The following is a 17,877-nucleotide window of genomic DNA, read 5'->3' as shown; positions in this document are numbered from 1 at the left end:
AAAAGACACTTAGACGCGATAGAGACCCCAGTACCGTAAGGGAAAGATGAAATAGCAGTGAAACAATCAAAGCGACAGACAGCAAAGATCAACCCTTGTACCTTTTGCATCATGGTTTAGCGAGAACAACCAAGCAAAGTGAACTAAAGTTTGCCCCCCCGAAACCCAAGCGAGCTACTTTCAAGCAGTTAAAGAGAGCGAACCCGTCTCTGTTGCAAAAGAGTGGGATGACTTGTCAGTAGAGGTGAAAAGCCAACCGAGCTGGGTGATAGCTGGTTACCTGTGAAACGAATCTAAGTTCCCCCTTAATCCTCCCTACCGGACATCCTGAACCCTAATGAGATGATTAAGAGCTATTTAATGGAGGGACAGCTCCATTAAAAAAGGACACAACCTCGACTAGCGGATAATTCTTACTACTGATCCTACCGTGGGCCCTAAAGCAGCCATCAAAAAAGAGTGCGTCAAAGCTCCACCACCTAAAAATACCAAAATAAGATGATTCCCTTATCACAAACAGGTCAACCTATGAATATAGGAGAATTAATGCTAAAATAAGTAACTCAGGGCCACACCCCTCTAACGGCGCAAGCTTACATAGAAACATTATTAACAGACCTAGACAGATACAAAAACCCCTACAAGACCACGTATTAACTAACCCTGTTAACCCGACTCAGGAGCGCCTATAAGAGCGATTAAAATCTGTGAAAGGAACTCGGCAAATTAATAAGGCCCGACTGTTTACCAAAAACATAGCCTTCAGCAAATTAAACAAGTATTGAAGGTGATGCCTGCCCGGTGACTTAGGTTTAACGGCCGCGGTATCCTAACCGTGCAAAGGTAGCGCAATCAATTGTCCCATAAATCGAGACTTGTATGAATGGCTAAACGAGGTCTTAACTGTCTCTCACAGATAATCAGTGAAATTGATCTCCCCGTGCAAAAGCGGGGATGTGAACATAAGACGAGAAGACCCTGTGGAACTTAAAAATCAACGACCACCGCGAATCCTCAATCAACCCCACTGGGGCCACTACCATCGCAGAGCCTGGTCGATATTTTTCGGTTGGGGCGACCTTGGAGGAGAACAAATCCTCCAAAAACAAGACCATACCTCTTTACCTAGAGCTACCCCTCAAAGTGCTAACAGTGACCAGACCCAATATAATTGATTAATGGACCAAGCTACCCCAGGGATAACAGCGCAATCCCCCTCAAGAGCCCATATCGACAGGGGGGTTTACGACCTCGATGTTGGATCAGGACATCCTAATGGTGCAGCCGCTATTAAGGGTTCGTTTGTTCAACGATTAACAGTCCTACGTGATCTGAGTTCAGACCGGAGCAATCCAGGTCGGTTTCTATCTATGACACACTCTCCCCAGTACGAAAGGACCGGGAAAGTGGGGCCAATACCACAAGCACGCCCCCCCCCTCTAAGCAGTGAAACCAACTAAACCGTGAAGAGGGCCTTCCCCCACCACTTTCAATCCTAGAAAAGGACCAGCTAGAGTGGCAGAGCCCGGCAAGTGCAGAAGGCTTAAGCCCTTTCCCCAGAGGTTCAAATCCTCTCCCTAGCTTCACCCATGATTCAAATAACAACACTAAGCTGCCTCGTTATATCCCTCCTATACATCATCCCAATCCTGATTGCCGTAGCCTTCCTAACCCTAGCAGAACGGAAAATCCTAAGCTACATACAATCCCGCAAAGGCCCTAACGTTGTCGGGCCTTTTGGCCTACTTCAACCATTTGCGGACGGACTGAAACTATTTACCAAAGAGCCCATCCGACCCTCTACCTCTTCCCCACTTCTATTCATTCTGATACCAATACTAGCCCTTGTCCTAGCCCTCACCACTTGAGCACCACTACCACTCCCATTTCCCCTAGCAGATCTAAACCTCGGAGTTCTCTTCCTAATAGCCATGTCAAGCCTAGCCGTCTACTCAGTCCTATGATCAGGCTGAGCCTCGAACTCAAAATACGCACTAATCGGAGCCCTACGGGCAGTAGCACAGACCATTTCATACGAAGTGACACTGGCCATAATCCTGCTATCAATAATCATACTAAGCGGAAGCTACACACTCAGCTCCTTTGCCGTCGCACAGGAGCCTCTATACTTCATTTTCTCCTCATGACCCCTAGCAATAATATGATACGTATCCACCCTAGCAGAGACAAACCGAGCTCCTTTTGACCTCACAGAGGGTGAATCTGAGCTAGTCTCAGGGTTTAACGTTGAATACGCCGCAGGACCCTTCGCCTTATTCTTCCTAGCTGAATATGCGAACATTATGCTAATAAATACACTTACAGCCATCATATTCCTAAACCCAAGCGCCCTAGGGCCACCCACAGAACTATTCCCCGTCATCCTAGCCACAAAAGTCCTCCTACTATCTTCTGGTTTCTTATGGGTCCGAGCTTCATACCCACGATTCCGATATGACCAACTAATGCACCTACTATGAAAAAACTTCCTACCCCTCACACTAGCTCTGTGCCTCTGACACATCAGCATACCTATCTGCTATGCAGGCCTACCTCCTTACATAAGGAAATGTGCCTGAACTACAAAGGGTCACTATGATAAAGTGAACATAGAGGTATAACAGCCCTCTCATTTCCTGTTGACCTTAGAAAAGTAGGAATTGAACCCACACAAGAGAAATCAAAATTCTCCATACTTCCCTTATATTATTTTCTAGTAGAGTCAGCTAATCAAGCTATCGGGCCCATACCCCGAAAATGATGGTTTAACCCCCTCCTCTACTAATGAACCCTTACGCGACCCCAATCATAACCTTCAGCCTCATCTTGGGCACCACAATCACAATTTCCAGCAACCACTGAGTTCTGGCCTGGACAGGACTGGAGATCAACGCACTAGCCATCATTCCCCTAATTGCCAAATCCCACCACCCACGAGCAGTAGAAGCCGCAACGAAATACTTCCTAACCCAAGCAGCTGCTTCCGCCCTGGTCCTATTCTCTAGCATAACCAATGCCTGAGTCACCGGCCAATGAGACATCACACAAATAAACCACCCAACCTCCTGTCTACTACTGACAGCAGCAATCGCTATTAAACTGGGCCTAGTGCCATTTCACTTCTGATTCCCAGAAGTACTACAAGGATCGCCACTAATAACAGCCCTGCTACTCTCGACCCTCATAAAATTCCCCCCACTAACCCTGCTCCTACTAACATCCAAATCCCTCGACCCAGCTCTACTCACCGCCATGGCCCTAGCCTCAACAGCACTAGGAGGCTGAATAGGACTGAACCAAACACAAACACGCAAAATCCTAGCCTTCTCGTCCATCTCCCACTTAGGCTGAATCGCCATCATCCTAGTTTACAGCCCCAAATTGGCCTTACTTACCTTCTACCTATACACAATCATAACATCAGCCGTATTCCTAGCCCTTAACAAAATCAAAGCCCTTAACCTATCCATGATCACAACCTCATGAACAAAAACCCCAGTGCTAAACGCCACCCTAATACTAGTACTTTTATCCCTAGCAGGCCTCCCCCCATTAACAGGCTTTATACCAAAGTGACTTATCATCCAAGAACTAACTAAACAGGAAATAACACCAGCAGCCATGGCAATTGCCATGCTATCACTGCTCAGCCTCTTCTTCTACCTACGCCTCGCATACCACTCAACAATTACCCTTCCCCCCAACTCCTCTAACCACATAAAACAATGATACACTAGCAAAGCCCCAAGCACACCTACTGCGGTCCTTGCCTCACTATCAATCCTCTTACTTCCCCTGTCCCCAATAATACATGCCATTGTCTAGAAACTTAGGATAACACCCCAAACCGAAGGCCTTCAAAGCCTTAAATAAGAGTTAAACCCTCTTAGTTTCTGCACATTAAGACTTACAGAATATTAACCTGTATCTTCTGAATGCAAGTCAGACGCTTTAATTAAGCTAAAGCCTCCCTAGACAGATGGGCTTCGATCCCACAAAACTCTAGTTAACAGCTAAATGCCTAAACCAATTGGCTTCTGCCTACAAAGACCCTGACGCACCCTAGTGCGCATCGATGAGCTTGCAACTCAACATGAATTTCACTACAGAGCCGATAAGAAGAGGAATTAAACCTCTGTAAAAAGGACTACAGCCTAACGCTTCAACACTCAGCCATCTTACCCGTCACCTTCATCAACCGATGACTATTTTCCACTAACCATAAGGATATTGGCACCCTGTACCTCATCTTCGGGGCATGAGCAGGAATAGTCGGCACCGCACTCAGCCTATTAATCCGCGCAGAACTAGGACAACCAGGAACTCTCCTAGGCGACGACCAAATTTACAATGTAATCGTTACCGCTCACGCCTTTGTAATAAGCTTCTTTATAGTCATACCCATCATTGGTTTACTAACGTCTCATAAGAAAGAAGCATGAGCGGTGAATGCAGTTGGCTTGAAACCAGCATGTGAGGGTTCGATTCCTTCCTTTCTTGTACTTGGACGAAGGCCGGTTCCTCGAAAGTATGGTATGGGGGAGGGCAGCCGTGGATTCATTCAACGTTTGTGGTAGTTAGTTCTGGTTGTAGGACTTTTCGTTTGGCCGAAAAGGCTTCTCAGATGATGAATATTAGTATGATTACGGCTACTATTGAGATTAGGGAGCCGATGGAGGAAATGGTGTTTCATAGTGTGTAGGCGTCGGGATAGTCCGAGTATCGTCGGGGTATTCCTGCTAGGCCTAGGAAGTGCTGGGGGAAGAACGTTAGGTTTACTCCTGTAAATATTACCCCGAAGTGGGCTTTTGCTCATGTTTGGTGTAGGGTAAACCCAGTGAGTAGTGGGAATCAGTGAGTAAATCCTGCTAGAATGGCAAAGACGGCGCCTATGGATAGGACCTATGGATAGGACGTAGTGGAAGTGGGCAACTACGTAGTACGTGTCGTGCAGGGCGATGTCTAGGGAAGAGTTTGCAAGAACGATTCCTGTTAATCCTCCGATGGTAAATAGGAAGATAAATCCTAGAGCTCATAGTATTGGGGGGGTCTCATTTGATTGTTCCTCCGTGCAGGGTGGCTAGTCAGCTAAATACTTTGATTCCGGTAGGGATGGCAATTGCAGGAGGTTTAGGTTGTGTAGATGGTCGGAGCCATGTGTGCGGGTGGAGGCTACTAGGATGGCCAGGCCTGTGCCCGCCTCACACGCTGAGAAGGTTAGCATGAGAATTGGTACCATGGTGAATGAGGAGACTTGGTTTTCGATGGATCATATTGATAGGCCTACGAATATCGATAATATTATGCTTTCAAGGCATAGTAGGGCGGATACTAGGTGGGTTCGGTGGAAGGCTAGCCCTAGTCCGCTGAAAATGAAGGCTGAGTAGAAGCTTAAATGTAGGGGCGACATAAGAAAGTTACAGGGTTGGCTGTAATCTGCTGGGTCGAAACCAGCTATCTTTTTGGTTAGACTAACTTTCTGTTATTCTGCTCATTCTAGGCCCCCTTGAATTCACTCGTAGGCCAGTCCGAGTGTTAGGAGAAGGAGGATCACTACAGTTCAGGTGAGGGTCATTAGGGGGGATTGGAGTTGGACGGCTCATGGCAGGGGGAGTAGGAGGGCGATTTCTAGGTCGAATAGGACGAACAGGATGGCTACTGAGGAAGAATCGGACTGAGAATGGTAATCGAGCAGATCCAAGTGGGTCGAATCCACATTCGTACGGTGAGAGTTTCTCTGAGTCGGGGTTTATTTGGGCGAGTCAGAAGTTTAATGCGGTTAGGGCGGCGCTTAGGATTGATGATAGGGCGAATATGAACATGAGTGCGTTCATTGCTCTCCTCTGGGTTTATACCAGATTCTAGAGATTGGAAGTCAATTGTAATTAATATACTAGAAGAGCAAGATCCTCATCAGTAGATGGTTATGTAGAGGAATAGTCAGATGACGTCTACGAAGTGTCAGTATCAGGCTGCTGCCTCGAATCCGAAGTGGTGGTCTGATGTAAAGTGGAACTTGATCAGTCGGAAGAGGCAGACGGTCAGGAAGGAGGATCCGATGATTACGTGGAGTCCGTGGAATCCAGTGGCAACGAAGAAGGTAGATCCGTAGACGCTATCGGCGATTGAGAATGGGGCTTCGTGGTATTCTATTGCTTGTAGGGCTGTGAAGTAGAATCCCAAGAGGATCGTTAGGGTTAGGGCGTGGATGGCATGTTTTCGGTTTCCTTCTGTGATGCTGTGATGGGCTCACGTTACGGTAACGCCTGAGGCTAGTAGGATGGCTGTGTTTAGTAGGGGGACTTCTATCGGGTTGAGTGGTTTAATTCCTGTTGGGGGTCATTGGCCTCCTAGTTCTGGGGTTGGGGCCAGGCTCGAGTGGAAGAACGCTCAGAAGAACCCTAAGAAGAAGAATGCTTCGGATGTGATGAAAAGGATTATGCCGTATCGTAGGCCTTTTTGGACTGTGGGAGTGTGATGGCCTTGGAAGGTGCTTTCTCGTACAATGTCTCGTCATCATTGGAGTATTACTAGGAGTATTGAGATGAGGCCTAGGGTTAGTAGTATGGATGAGTTGTAGTGGAATCACATGATTAATCCTGAGGTTGTGAGTAGGGCGGCGGCTGCCCCGAAGATTGGTCAAGGGCTTGGGTCAACTATGTGGTATGAGTGTGCTTGGTGTGCCATTAGATGTTTTCTTGTAAGTATAGGCTTAGAAGGAGCACGAAGACGTAGGCCTGGATTATGGCTACTGCTACTTCTAGGATGGTTAGGAGTAGTAGGATGATTATTGTTAGGATGGATACTGCAGGAAGGGTGGGTATTAATGCAATGGAGGCTGTAGAGATGAGTTGGATGAGTAAGTGTCCTGCTGTAAGGTTGGCTGTAAGGCGGACTCCGAGGGCTAGGGGGCGGATTAGTAGGCTGGTTGTTTCGATCAGGATTAGTGCGGGGATTAGGGGTGTAGGGGTACCTTCGGGTAATAGGTGGGCTAAAGAGGCTGATGGTTGGTTTCGTAGGCCTGTTAGTAGTGTGGCGAGCCATAGTGGGAAGGCTAGGGCTATGTTCATAGATAGTTGGGTGGTTGGGGTGAATGTATATGGAAGGAGGCCTAGAAGGTTGATTGTAAGAAGTATGATTATTAGGGATGTAAATATTATGGCTCATTTGTGGCCATTTTTGTTGAGTGGGACTATTAGTTGTTTTGTGATTAGGTGAAGGAGTCATGTTTGGATAGTAGAAAGGCGGTTGTTGATTCATCGGTTGTTTGGGGACGGGAATAGTAGGGCTGGGAAGAGTAGGGATAGTAGGATTAATGAGCGGTTAATGCAGTTGGCTTGAAACCAGCATGTGAGGGTTCGATTCCTTCCTTTCTTGTACTTGGACGAAGGCCGGTTCCTCGAAAGTATGGTATGGGGGAGGGCAGCCGTGGATTCATTCAACGTTTGTGGTAGTTAGTTCTGGTTGTAGGACTTTTCGTTTGGCCGAAAAGGCTTCTCAGATGATGAATATTAGTATGATTACGGCTACTATTGAGATTAGGGAGCCGATGGAGGAAATGGTGTTTCATAGTGTGTAGGCGTCGGGATAGTCCGAGTATCGTCGGGGTATTCCTGCTAGGCCTAGGAAGTGCTGGGGGAAGAACGTTAGGTTTACTCCTGTAAATATTACCCCGAAGTGGGCTTTTGCTCATGTTTGGTGTAGGGTAAACCCAGTGAGTAGTGGGAATCAGTGAGTAAATCCTGCTAGAATGGCAAAGACGGCGCCTATGGATAGGACGTAGTGGAAGTGGGCAACTACGTAGTACGTGTCGTGCAGGGCGATGTCTAGGGAAGAGTTTGCAAGAACGATTCCTGTTAATCCTCCGATGGTAAATAGGAAGATAAATCCTAGAGCTCATAGTATTGGGGGGGTCTCATTTGATTGTTCCTCCGTGCAGGGTGGCTAGTCAGCTAAATACTTTGATTCCGGTAGGGATGGCAATGATTATAGTGGCTGATGTAAAGTAGGCTTGGGTATCAACGTCTATTCCTACTGTAAACATGTGGTGAGCTCAGACAATGAATCCTAGGAAGCCGATGGATAGTATGGCTCAGACTATTCCCATGTAGCCGAAGGGCTCCTTTTTGCCTGAGTAGTACGTGACTACGTGTGAGATGATTCCGAACCCCGGTAGGATCAGAATATAGACTTCTGGGTGTCCGAAGAATCAGAATAGGTGTTGGTACAGGATTGGGTCTCCTCCTCCAGCGGGGTCGAAGAATGTGGTGTTTAGGTTTCGATCAGTTAGTAATATTGTAATACCGGCGGCGAGTACGGGGAGTGATAGAAGGAGTAGGATGGCGGTAATTAGTACGGATCAGACAAATAGTGGGGTTTGGTATTGTGAGAGTGCGGGGGGTTTTATGTTGATGGCTGTGGTGATAAAGTTGATGGCCCCAAGGATGGAGGAGATACCGGCTAAGTGGAGTGAGAAGATAGCCAGGTCTACTGAAGCTCCGGCGTGGGCAAGGTTACCTGCTAGGGGAGGGTAGACAGTTCAGCCTGTGCCGACGCCAGCTTCTACAGTGGATGAGGCTAGTAGGAGGAGGAATGATGGGGGGAGGAGTCAAAAGCTTATGTTGTTTATTCGCGGGAATGCTATGTCGGGGGCACCGATTATGAGGGGGACTAATCAGTTGCCGAATCCTCCGATCATGATGGGTATGACTATAAAGAAGCTTATTACAAAGGCGTGAGCGGTAACAATTACATTGTAAATTTGGTCGTCGCCTAGGAGAGTTCCTGGTTGTCCTAGTTCTGCGCGGATTAATAGGCTGAGTGCGGTGCCGACTATTCCTGCTCATGCCCCGAAGATGAGGTACAGGGTGCCAATATCCTTATGGTTAGTGGAAAATAGTCATCGGTTGATGAAGGTGACGGGTAAGATGGCTGAGTGTTGAAGCGTTAGGCTGTAGTCCTTTTTACAGAGGTTTAATTCCTCTTCTTATCGGCTCTGTAGTGAAATTCATGTTGAGTTGCAAGCTCATCGATGCGCACTAGGGTGCGTCAGGGTCTTTGTAGGCAGAAGCCAATTGGTTTAGGCATTTAGCTGTTAACTAGAGTTTTGTGGGATCGAAGCCCATCTGTCTAGGGAGGCTTTAGCTTAATTAAAGCGTCTGACTTGCATTCAGAAGATACAGGTTAATATTCTGTAAGTCTTAATGTGCAGAAACTAAGAGGGTTTAACTCTTATTTAAGGCTTTGAAGGCCTTCGGTTTGGGGTGTTATCCTAAGTTTCTAGACAATGGCATGTATTATTGGGGACAGGGGAAGTAAGAGGATTGATAGTGAGGCAAGGACCGCAGTAGGTGTGCTTGGGGCTTTGCTAGTGTATCATTGTTTTATGTGGTTAGAGGAGTTGGGGGGAAGGGTAATTGTTGAGTGGTATGCGAGGCGTAGGTAGAAGAAGAGGCTGAGCAGTGATAGCATGGCAATTGCCATGGCTGCTGGTGTTATTTCCTGTTTAGTTAGTTCTTGGATGATAAGTCACTTTGGTATAAAGCCTGTTAATGGGGGGAGGCCTGCTAGGGATAAAAGTACTAGTATTAGGGTGGCGTTTAGCACTGGGGTTTTTGTTCATGAGGTTGTGATCATGGATAGGTTAAGGGCTTTGATTTTGTTAAGGGCTAGGAATACGGCTGATGTTATGATTGTGTATAGGTAGAAGGTAAGTAAGGCCAATTTGGGGCTGTAAACTAGGATGATGGCGATTCAGCCTAAGTGGGAGATGGACGAGAAGGCTAGGATTTTGCGTGTTTGTGTTTGGTTCAGTCCTATTCAGCCTCCTAGTGCTGTTGAGGCTAGGGCCATGGCGGTGAGTAGAGCTGGGTCGAGGGATTTGGATGTTAGTAGGAGCAGGGTTAGTGGGGGGAATTTTATGAGGGTCGAGAGTAGCAGGGCTGTTATTAGTGGCGATCCTTGTAGTACTTCTGGGAATCAGAAGTGAAATGGCACTAGGCCCAGTTTAATAGCGATTGCTGCTGTCAGTAGTAGACAGGAGGTTGGGTGGTTTATTTGTGTGATGTCTCATTGGCCGGTGACTCAGGCATTGGTTATGCTAGAGAATAGGACCAGGGCGGAAGCAGCTGCTTGGGTTAGGAAGTATTTCGTTGCGGCTTCTACTGCTCGTGGGTGGTGGGATTTGGCAATTAGGGGAATGATGGCTAGTGCGTTGATCTCCAGTCCTGTCCAGGCCAGAACTCAGTGGTTGCTGGAAATTGTGATTGTGGTGCCCAAGATGAGGCTGAAGGTTATGATTGGGGTCGCGTAAGGGTTCATTAGTAGAGGAGGGGGTTAAACCATCATTTTCGGGGTATGGGCCCGATAGCTTGATTAGCTGACTCTACTAGAAAATAATATAAGGGAAGTATGGAGAATTTTGATTTCTCTTGTGTGGGTTCAATTCCTACTTTTCTAAGGTCAACAGGAAATGAGAGGGCTGTTATACCTCTATGTTCACTTTATCATAGTGACCCTTTGTAGTTCAGGCACATTTCCTTATGTAAGGAGGTAGGCCTGCATAGCAGATAGGTATGCTGATGTGTCAGAGGCACAGAGCTAGTGTGAGGGGTAGGAAGTTTTTTCATAGTAGGTGCATTAGTTGGTCATATCGGAATCGTGGGTATGAAGCTCGGACCCATAAGAAACCAGAAGATAGTAGGAGGACTTTTGTGGCTAGGATGACGGGGAATAGTTCTGTGGGTGGCCCTAGGGCGCTTGGGTTTAGGAATATGATGGCTGTAAGTGTATTTATTAGCATAATGTTCGCATATTCAGCTAGGAAGAATAAGGCGAAGGGTCCTGCGGCGTATTCAACGTTAAACCCTGAGACTAGCTCAGATTCACCCTCTGTGAGGTCAAAAGGAGCTCGGTTTGTCTCTGCTAGGGTGGATACGTATCATATTATTGCTAGGGGTCATGAGGAGAAAATGAAGTATAGAGGCTCCTGTGCGACGGCAAAGGAGCTGAGTGTGTAGCTTCCACTTAGTATGATTATTGATAGCAGGATTATGGCCAGTGTCACTTCGTATGAAATGGTCTGTGCTACTGCCCGTAGGGCTCCGATTAGTGCGTATTTTGAGTTCGAGGCTCAGCCTGATCATAGGACTGAGTAGACGGCTAGGCTTGACATGGCTATTAGGAAGGGAACTCCGAGGTTTAGATCTGCTAGGGGAAATGGGAGTGGTAGTGGTGCTCAAGTGGTGAGGGCTAGGACAAGGGCTAGTATTGGTATCAGAATGAATAGAAGTGGGGAAGAGGTAGAGGGTCGGATGGGCTCTTTGGTAAATAGTTTCAGTCCGTCCGCAAATGGTTGAAGTAGGCCAAAAGGCCCGACAACGTTAGGGCCTTTGCGGGATTGTATGTAGCTTAGGATTTTCCGTTCTGCTAGGGTTAGGAAGGCTACGGCAATCAGGATTGGGATGATGTATAGGAGGGATATAATGAGGCAGCTTAGTGTTGTTATTTGAATCATGGGTGAAGCTAGGGAGAGGATTTGAACCTCTGGGGAAAGGGCTTAAGCCTTCTGCACTTGCCGGGCTCTGCCACTCTAGCTGGTCCTTTTCTAGGATTGAAAGTGGTGGGGGAAGGCCCTCTTCACGGTTTAGTTGGTTTCACTGCTTAGAGGGGGGGGGCGTGCTTGTGGTATTGGCCCCACTTTCCCGGTCCTTTCGTACTGGGGAGAGTGTGTCATAGATAGAAACCGACCTGGATTGCTCCGGTCTGAACTCAGATCACGTAGGACTGTTAATCGTTGAACAAACGAACCCTTAATAGCGGCTGCACCATTAGGATGTCCTGATCCAACATCGAGGTCGTAAACCCCCCTGTCGATATGGGCTCTTGAGGGGGATTGCGCTGTTATCCCTGGGGTAGCTTGGTCCATTAATCAATTATATTGGGTCTGGTCACTGTTAGCATTTTGAGGGGTAGCTCTAGGTAAAGAGGTATGGTCTTGTTTTTGGAGGATTTGTTCTCCTCCAAGGTCGCCCCAACCGAAAAATATCAACCAGGCTCTGCGATGGTAGTGGCCCCAGTGGGGTTGATTGAGGATTCGCGGTGGTCGTTGATTTTTAAGTTCCACAGGGTCTTCTCGTCTTATGTTCACATCCCCGCTTTTGCCCTGGGGATGCACTGCAGTGAGTCCAGAGAGTGCACTGGCACCACTGGGGATGAACTGCAGTGAGTCCAGAGATTGCACTGGCACCACTGGAGATGCAGTGCAGTGAGTCCAGAGACTTCACTGGCACCACCGGGAATGCAGTGCAGTGAGTGCAGAGAGTGCACTGGCACCACTGGGGATGCAGTGCAGTGAGTCCAGAGAGTGCACTGGCACCACTGGGGATGCACTGCAGTGAGTCCAGAGAGTGCACTGGCACCACTGGGGATGCAGTGCAGTGAGTCCAGAGAGTGCACTGGCACCACTGGGGATGCACTGCAGTGAGTCCAGAGAGTGCACTGGCACCACTGGGGATGAACTGCAGTGAGTCCAGAGATTGCACTGGCACCACTGGGGATGCAGTGCAGTGAGTCCAGAGACTTCACTGGCACCACTGGGAATGCAGTGCAGTGAGTCCAGAGAGTGCACTGGCACCACCGCGGATGCACTGCAGTGAGTCCAGAGAGTGCACTGGCACCACTGGGGATGCACTACAGTGAGTCCAGAGATTGTACCATCACCACTGGGGATGCAGTGCAGTGAGTCCAGAGAGTGCACTGGCACCACTGGGGATGCAGTGCAGTGAGTCCAGAGAGTGCACTGGCACCACTGGGGATGCAGTCCAGTGAGTCCAGTGAGTGCACTGGCACCACTGGGGATGCTGTGCAGTGAGTGCAGAGAGTGCACTGGCACCACCGGGGATTCACTGTAGTGAGTCCAGAGAGTGCACTGGCACCACCTGTGATGCAGTACAGTGAGTCCAGTGAGTGCACTGGCACCACTGGGGATGCAGTGCTGTGACTCCGGAGAGCGCACTGGCACCACTGGGGATGCAGTGCAGTCAGTCCAGTGAGTGCACTGGCACCACTTGGGATGCACTTCAGTGACTCGAGAGAGTGCACTGGCACCACTGGCGATGCACTGCAGTGAGTCCAGAGACTGCACTGGCACCACTGGGGATGCACTGCAGTGAGTCCAGAGAGTGCACTGGCACCACTGGGGATGCAGTGCAGTGAGTCCAGAGAGTGCACTGGCACCACTGGGGATGCAGTGCAGTGAGTCCAGAGACTGCACTGGCACCACTGGGGATGCACTGCAGTGAGTCCAGAGACTGCACTGGCACCACTGGGGATGCACTGCAGTGAGTCCAGAGAGTGCACTGGCAGCACTGGGGATGCAGTGCAGTGAGTCCAGAGAGTGCACTGGCACCACTGGTGATGCAGTCCAGTGAGTCCAGTGAATGCACTGGCACCACTGGGGATGCTGTGCAGTGAGTGCAGAGAGTGCACTGGCACCACCTGTAATGCAGTACAGTGTGTCCAGTGAGTGCACTGGCACCACTGGGGATGCAGTGCTGTGACTCCGGAGAGCGCACTGGCACCACTGGGGATGCAGTGCAGTCAGTCCAGTGAGTGCACTGGCACCACTGGGGATGCAGTGCAGTGAGTGCAGAGAGTGCAATGGCACCAATGGGGATGCACTTCAGTGAGTCCAGAGAGTGCACTGGCACCACTGGGGATGCAGTGCAGTGAGTCCAGAGAGTGCACTGGCACCACTGGGGATGCCCTGCAGTGAGTCCAGAGAGTGCACTGGCACCACTGGGGATGCAGTGCAGTGAGTCCAGAGAGTGCACTGGCACCACTGGGGATGCACTGCAGTGAGTCCAGCGTGTGCACTGGCACCACTGTGGATGCAGTACAGTGAGTCCAGAGAGAGCACTGGCACCACTGGGGATGCACTACAGTGAGTCCACAGAGTGCACTGGCACCACTGGGGATGCAGTGCAGTGAGTCCAGAGAGTGCACTGGCACCACTGGGGATGCAGTGCTGTGACTCCAGAGAGCGCACTGGCACCACTGGGGATGCAGTGCAGTGAGTGCAGAGAGTGCACTGGCACCACTGGGGATGGGTTTCAAGCCAACTGCATTAACCGCTCATGCTTCTTTCTTATGAGACGTTAGTAAACCAATTACATAGCCTTGTCCAGACTAAATCACTGGTAAAAATCCTGTACATCTCATGTGGCCAACCACTCCCAACTAGTATTCCAAGAACCAGGAGGTTCGGTGAAAATAGGGCTAGTGCTATTAGAGGGGTGATTATTAGGGTAAGCCCTAAGCTGTCTTTCATGGAGAAGTGTGGGTGGAATGGGATTTTGTCGCAGTCTGATACGATTCCTAGTGGGTTATTTGAGCCTGATTCGTGTAGGAAGGTTAGGTGGACTAGGGTGATTCCTGCAATTAGGAAGGGCAGTAGGAAGTGGATGGCGAAGAATCGGGTTAAGGTTGGATTGTCTACTGAGAATCCTCCTCAGGCTCATTCTACTAGAGTTTGCCCAATGTACGGGATGGCTGAGAATAGGTTGGTGATTACGGTGGCCCCTCAGAATGACATTTGTCCTCATGGTAGGACATACCCTACGAAGGCAGTTGCTATTAGGGTGAGTAGGAGGATTACTCCTGTGTTTCAGGTTTCTTTGTATAGGTAGGAGCCGTAGTAGAGGCCTCGTCCGATGTGTAAGTAGATGCAGATTAAGAAGAGCGAAGCACCATTGGCGTGGAGGTTGCGGATGAGCCATCCGTACTGGACGTCTCGGCATGTGTGAGCTACTGAGGAGAAGGCGAGTGAAGTGTCTGCGGTGTAGTGTATGGCTAGTAGCAGGCCTGTTAGGATTTGTGTGGCTAAGCAGATGGCTAGAAGGGAGCCGAAGTTTCATCAGGCAGAGATGTTGGAGGGGGCAGGTAGGTCGATTAGGGAGTTGTTGATTATTTTTAGTAGGGGATGGGATTTGCGGATGTTAGAGGCCATTAGTGAGTCTGTGTGTTATTAGGATTATTACCAGGATGGAGAGGGCGAAGGATCCTAGGTAGGCCTTAATTAGCCCTGTGTGTATTGAGGTTGCGGCTTTGCTTGCGGCTACTTGTAGTTCAGCAAGGCCCTCTGGCCCTATTTTTTTGAGTCAGGAGAGGTCGATCAAGTGTAGGGCAATGTTTTGTCCCTTTTCTAGTAGGTTTTTGGAGAAGAATCGGTGTACTAGGGGGTTGAAGTACCCTAATGCAGAGGAGAAGTTTATGAGGGGGTTTGGTTTGGGGTGAGTGAGGGTGTGTGTTATGTTCGATAGTTCTAGGGCTAGGATGATTCCTAGGATTGTTATGAGGATGGCAGCAGTTTTGGTGATAAGGGGTATGGTTATTGGGGGGGTTTTGGTTGGTGTGATGAAAGAGGTAATGATTATTCCTGCTGTAATGCTGCCTAGGGCGAGTCGGGTTAGGGGGGCGGTGATTAGTGGGTTGTTTTCGTTTATTGATACTATTGGGGGGATTCGGGTTTGTCCAGCTTGGACTAGGATGGTTATGCGGATGCTGTAGGTTGCGGTGAATGCTGTGGCTATAAGGGTTAGGAGTAGGGCTCAAGTATTTAGGTATGATGTGTTTAAGCTTTCGATGATGAGGTCATTTGAGTAGAATCCGGCTAGGAATGGGGTTCCTATCAGCGCCAGGTTTCCGATGGTTAGGCAGGAAGTAGTGACTGGGAGTATTTTCTGTAGGCCTCCTATCTTTCGGATATCTTGTTCTCCGTTTAGGTTGTGGATGATAGACCCTGAGCATAGGAATAGTATGGCTTTAAAGAAGGCATGGGTTGAGATGTGTAGGAAGGCTAGTTGTGGGAGGTTTAGTCCGATAGTGACTATTATTAGTCCTAGTTGGCTGGATGTTGAGAAAGCAATGATTTTTTTGATGTCATTTTGGGTTAGGGTGCATGTGGCAGCGAATAGGGTTGATAGAGCACCTAGGCATAGGCAGGCAGTTAGGGCTGTCTGGTTGGTGGCTAGCAGGGGGTGCATGCGGATGAGCAGGAAGATTCCGGCTACTACTATGGTACTGGAGTGCAGTAGGGCTGATACTGGGGTGGGGCCTTCTATTGCTGCGGGCAGTCATGGGTGGAGTCCAAATTGGGCGGATTTTCCTGCGGCTGCGAGGATTAATCCTATGAGGGGGAGGATTGGGGTTTGGTGGGGGTGTACGGCTTGTTGGATCTCTCAGGTGTTGAATGTTGAAGCTAGTCATGCTATGCTCAGGATCAGTCCGATGTCTCCGATTCGGTTGTAGATTACGGCTCGTAGGGCGGCGGTGTTGGCATCTGCTCGGCCTTGTCATCAGCCGATGAGAAGGAAGGACATGATTCGTACTCCTTCCCAGCCTACGAATAGGAGGAATATGTTGTTTGCGGTTGTTAGGAGGAGTATGGCGACTAGGAATGTCAGTAGGTAGGTGAAAAATTTTGTTACGTATGGCTCTGAGGCCATGTATCATATGGCGAATTGTAGGATTGATCATGTTACAAATAGGGCGATTGGAAGAAATGTTATTGAGTATTGGTCTATTTTTAGGCTCAGGGGGATTTTAAAGTTTATAATGAATTTTCACTCCCAGTGGCAGGTGACAGATTCTACTCCCGAGTAGATGAATGCGGTTGTAGGGGCTAGGCTAATTAGGAATGCGGTTTTAACAGCGCGGGTGGTGGCTTGTGGGGTGTTTTTAAAGTTTTTAAATAGAAATGGCAGGATGATTGGGGTTAGGAGGATTGTCAGCGTGAGTAGTGTGAGGGAGTTGATTAGTAGTGTGGGGTTCACTACTTTTACTTGGATTTGCACCAAGATGGGTGGTTCCTAAGACCAGTGGATTGCTGTTATCCTTTAAAAGTAAGGGGGCTGAGGTTTTAGGCTCAGATGTAAGAGTTAGCAGCTCTTGTTGGTTAAACCCTCCCCTCGGCAGGTAAGAAGGTTTGAACTTCTATTCTTAGAATCACAGTCTAATGTTTGGTTTAAACTATACTTGCATGAGGGGATTCCGGAGATCAGTTCGGGTTTGAGGATTAGGAGGAATATTGGGATAATGTGGAGTGTTATGAGCAGGTGTTCTCGCGTGGTTGAGTTTTGCATAGATGTGATGTGGGAGGGGATTGAGCCTCGTTGGGTCATTAGTAGTATGAATAAGGTGTAGGAGGCGGTTAGTAGGGTTGCGATTCCTGTTAGGATGATCGTGAAGGCAGATCAGTTGAATAAGGTGATTATAATGGTTAGCTCTGCTATGAGGTTTGTTGTTGGGGGTAAGGCTATGTTTGTTAGATTGGCCAGCAATCATCAGGTAGCTATGAGTGGTAGGAGAGGTTGTAGGCCTCGTGTGAGTAGTAGAATTCGGCTGTGCGTACGTTCATAGTTTGTGTTGGCTAGGCAGAATAGTATGGAGGAAGTTAGTCCATGGGAAATTATTAGGATCATTGCCCCTGAGAATGATCAGTGGGTTTGGATTATTCCTGCGGCGATAACTAGGCCTATGTGGCTAACGGATGAATAAGCGATTAGTGATTTTAGGTCTGTCTGTCGTAGGCAGATTGAGCTAGTCATTAGGGCGCCTCATAGGGCCAGGGTTAGGAAGGGGTAGTGCAGGAGGTTGGACAGTGGGCCCATAAATAGAGTGACTCGTATAATTCCGTATCCTCCTAGCTTTAGTAGTAGGGCGGCGAGGAGTATTGAGCCTGCGATGGGTGCTTCTACGTGGGCTTTTGGCAGTCAGAGGTGTAGGCCGTATAGTGGGGCTTTTACTATGAATGCTATGAGCAGTGCTAGACCTGATAGTATTCCTGTCCATGAGGTGGATAGGGTTGGGTGGGTTAGT

The 17,877-nt window shown here is 48.6% G+C and overlaps 3 long non-coding RNA genes across 3 annotated transcripts in view; 2 read left to right on the top strand and 1 right to left on the bottom strand.

The window, feature by feature from the left end:
- The window catches only part of LOC308193030, a 37,312-nt gene extending 33,131 nt beyond the window's left edge, over positions 1 to 4,181 (top strand). Inside the window, exon 2 of the long non-coding RNA XR_013949326.1 lies at positions 14 to 4,181. This is a non-coding gene — a long non-coding RNA (uncharacterized lncRNA). The remainder of the gene's footprint in view (positions 1 to 13) is intronic.
- Positions 1 to 17,877, bottom strand: part of LOC308193025 — a 471,820-nt gene that overhangs the window by 212,994 nt on the left and 240,949 nt on the right. The window lies entirely within an intron of this gene.
- The window catches only part of LOC308193023, a 24,062-nt gene continuing 11,309 nt past the window's right edge, over positions 5,125 to 17,877 (top strand). The window contains exon 1 of the long non-coding RNA XR_013949319.1: positions 5,125 to 7,214. This is a non-coding gene — a long non-coding RNA (uncharacterized lncRNA). The remainder of the gene's footprint in view (positions 7,215 to 17,877) is intronic.

This window comes from Anser brachyrhynchus (assembly GCF_964034855.1).
Source record: "Anser brachyrhynchus genome assembly, chromosome: 3".
In the NCBI taxonomy this organism is placed as follows: Eukaryota; Metazoa; Chordata; class Aves; order Anseriformes; family Anatidae; genus Anser; species Anser brachyrhynchus.
The sequence above is the reverse complement of the archived record's forward strand: the minus strand, read 5'-3'. Positions and strand labels throughout refer to the sequence as shown.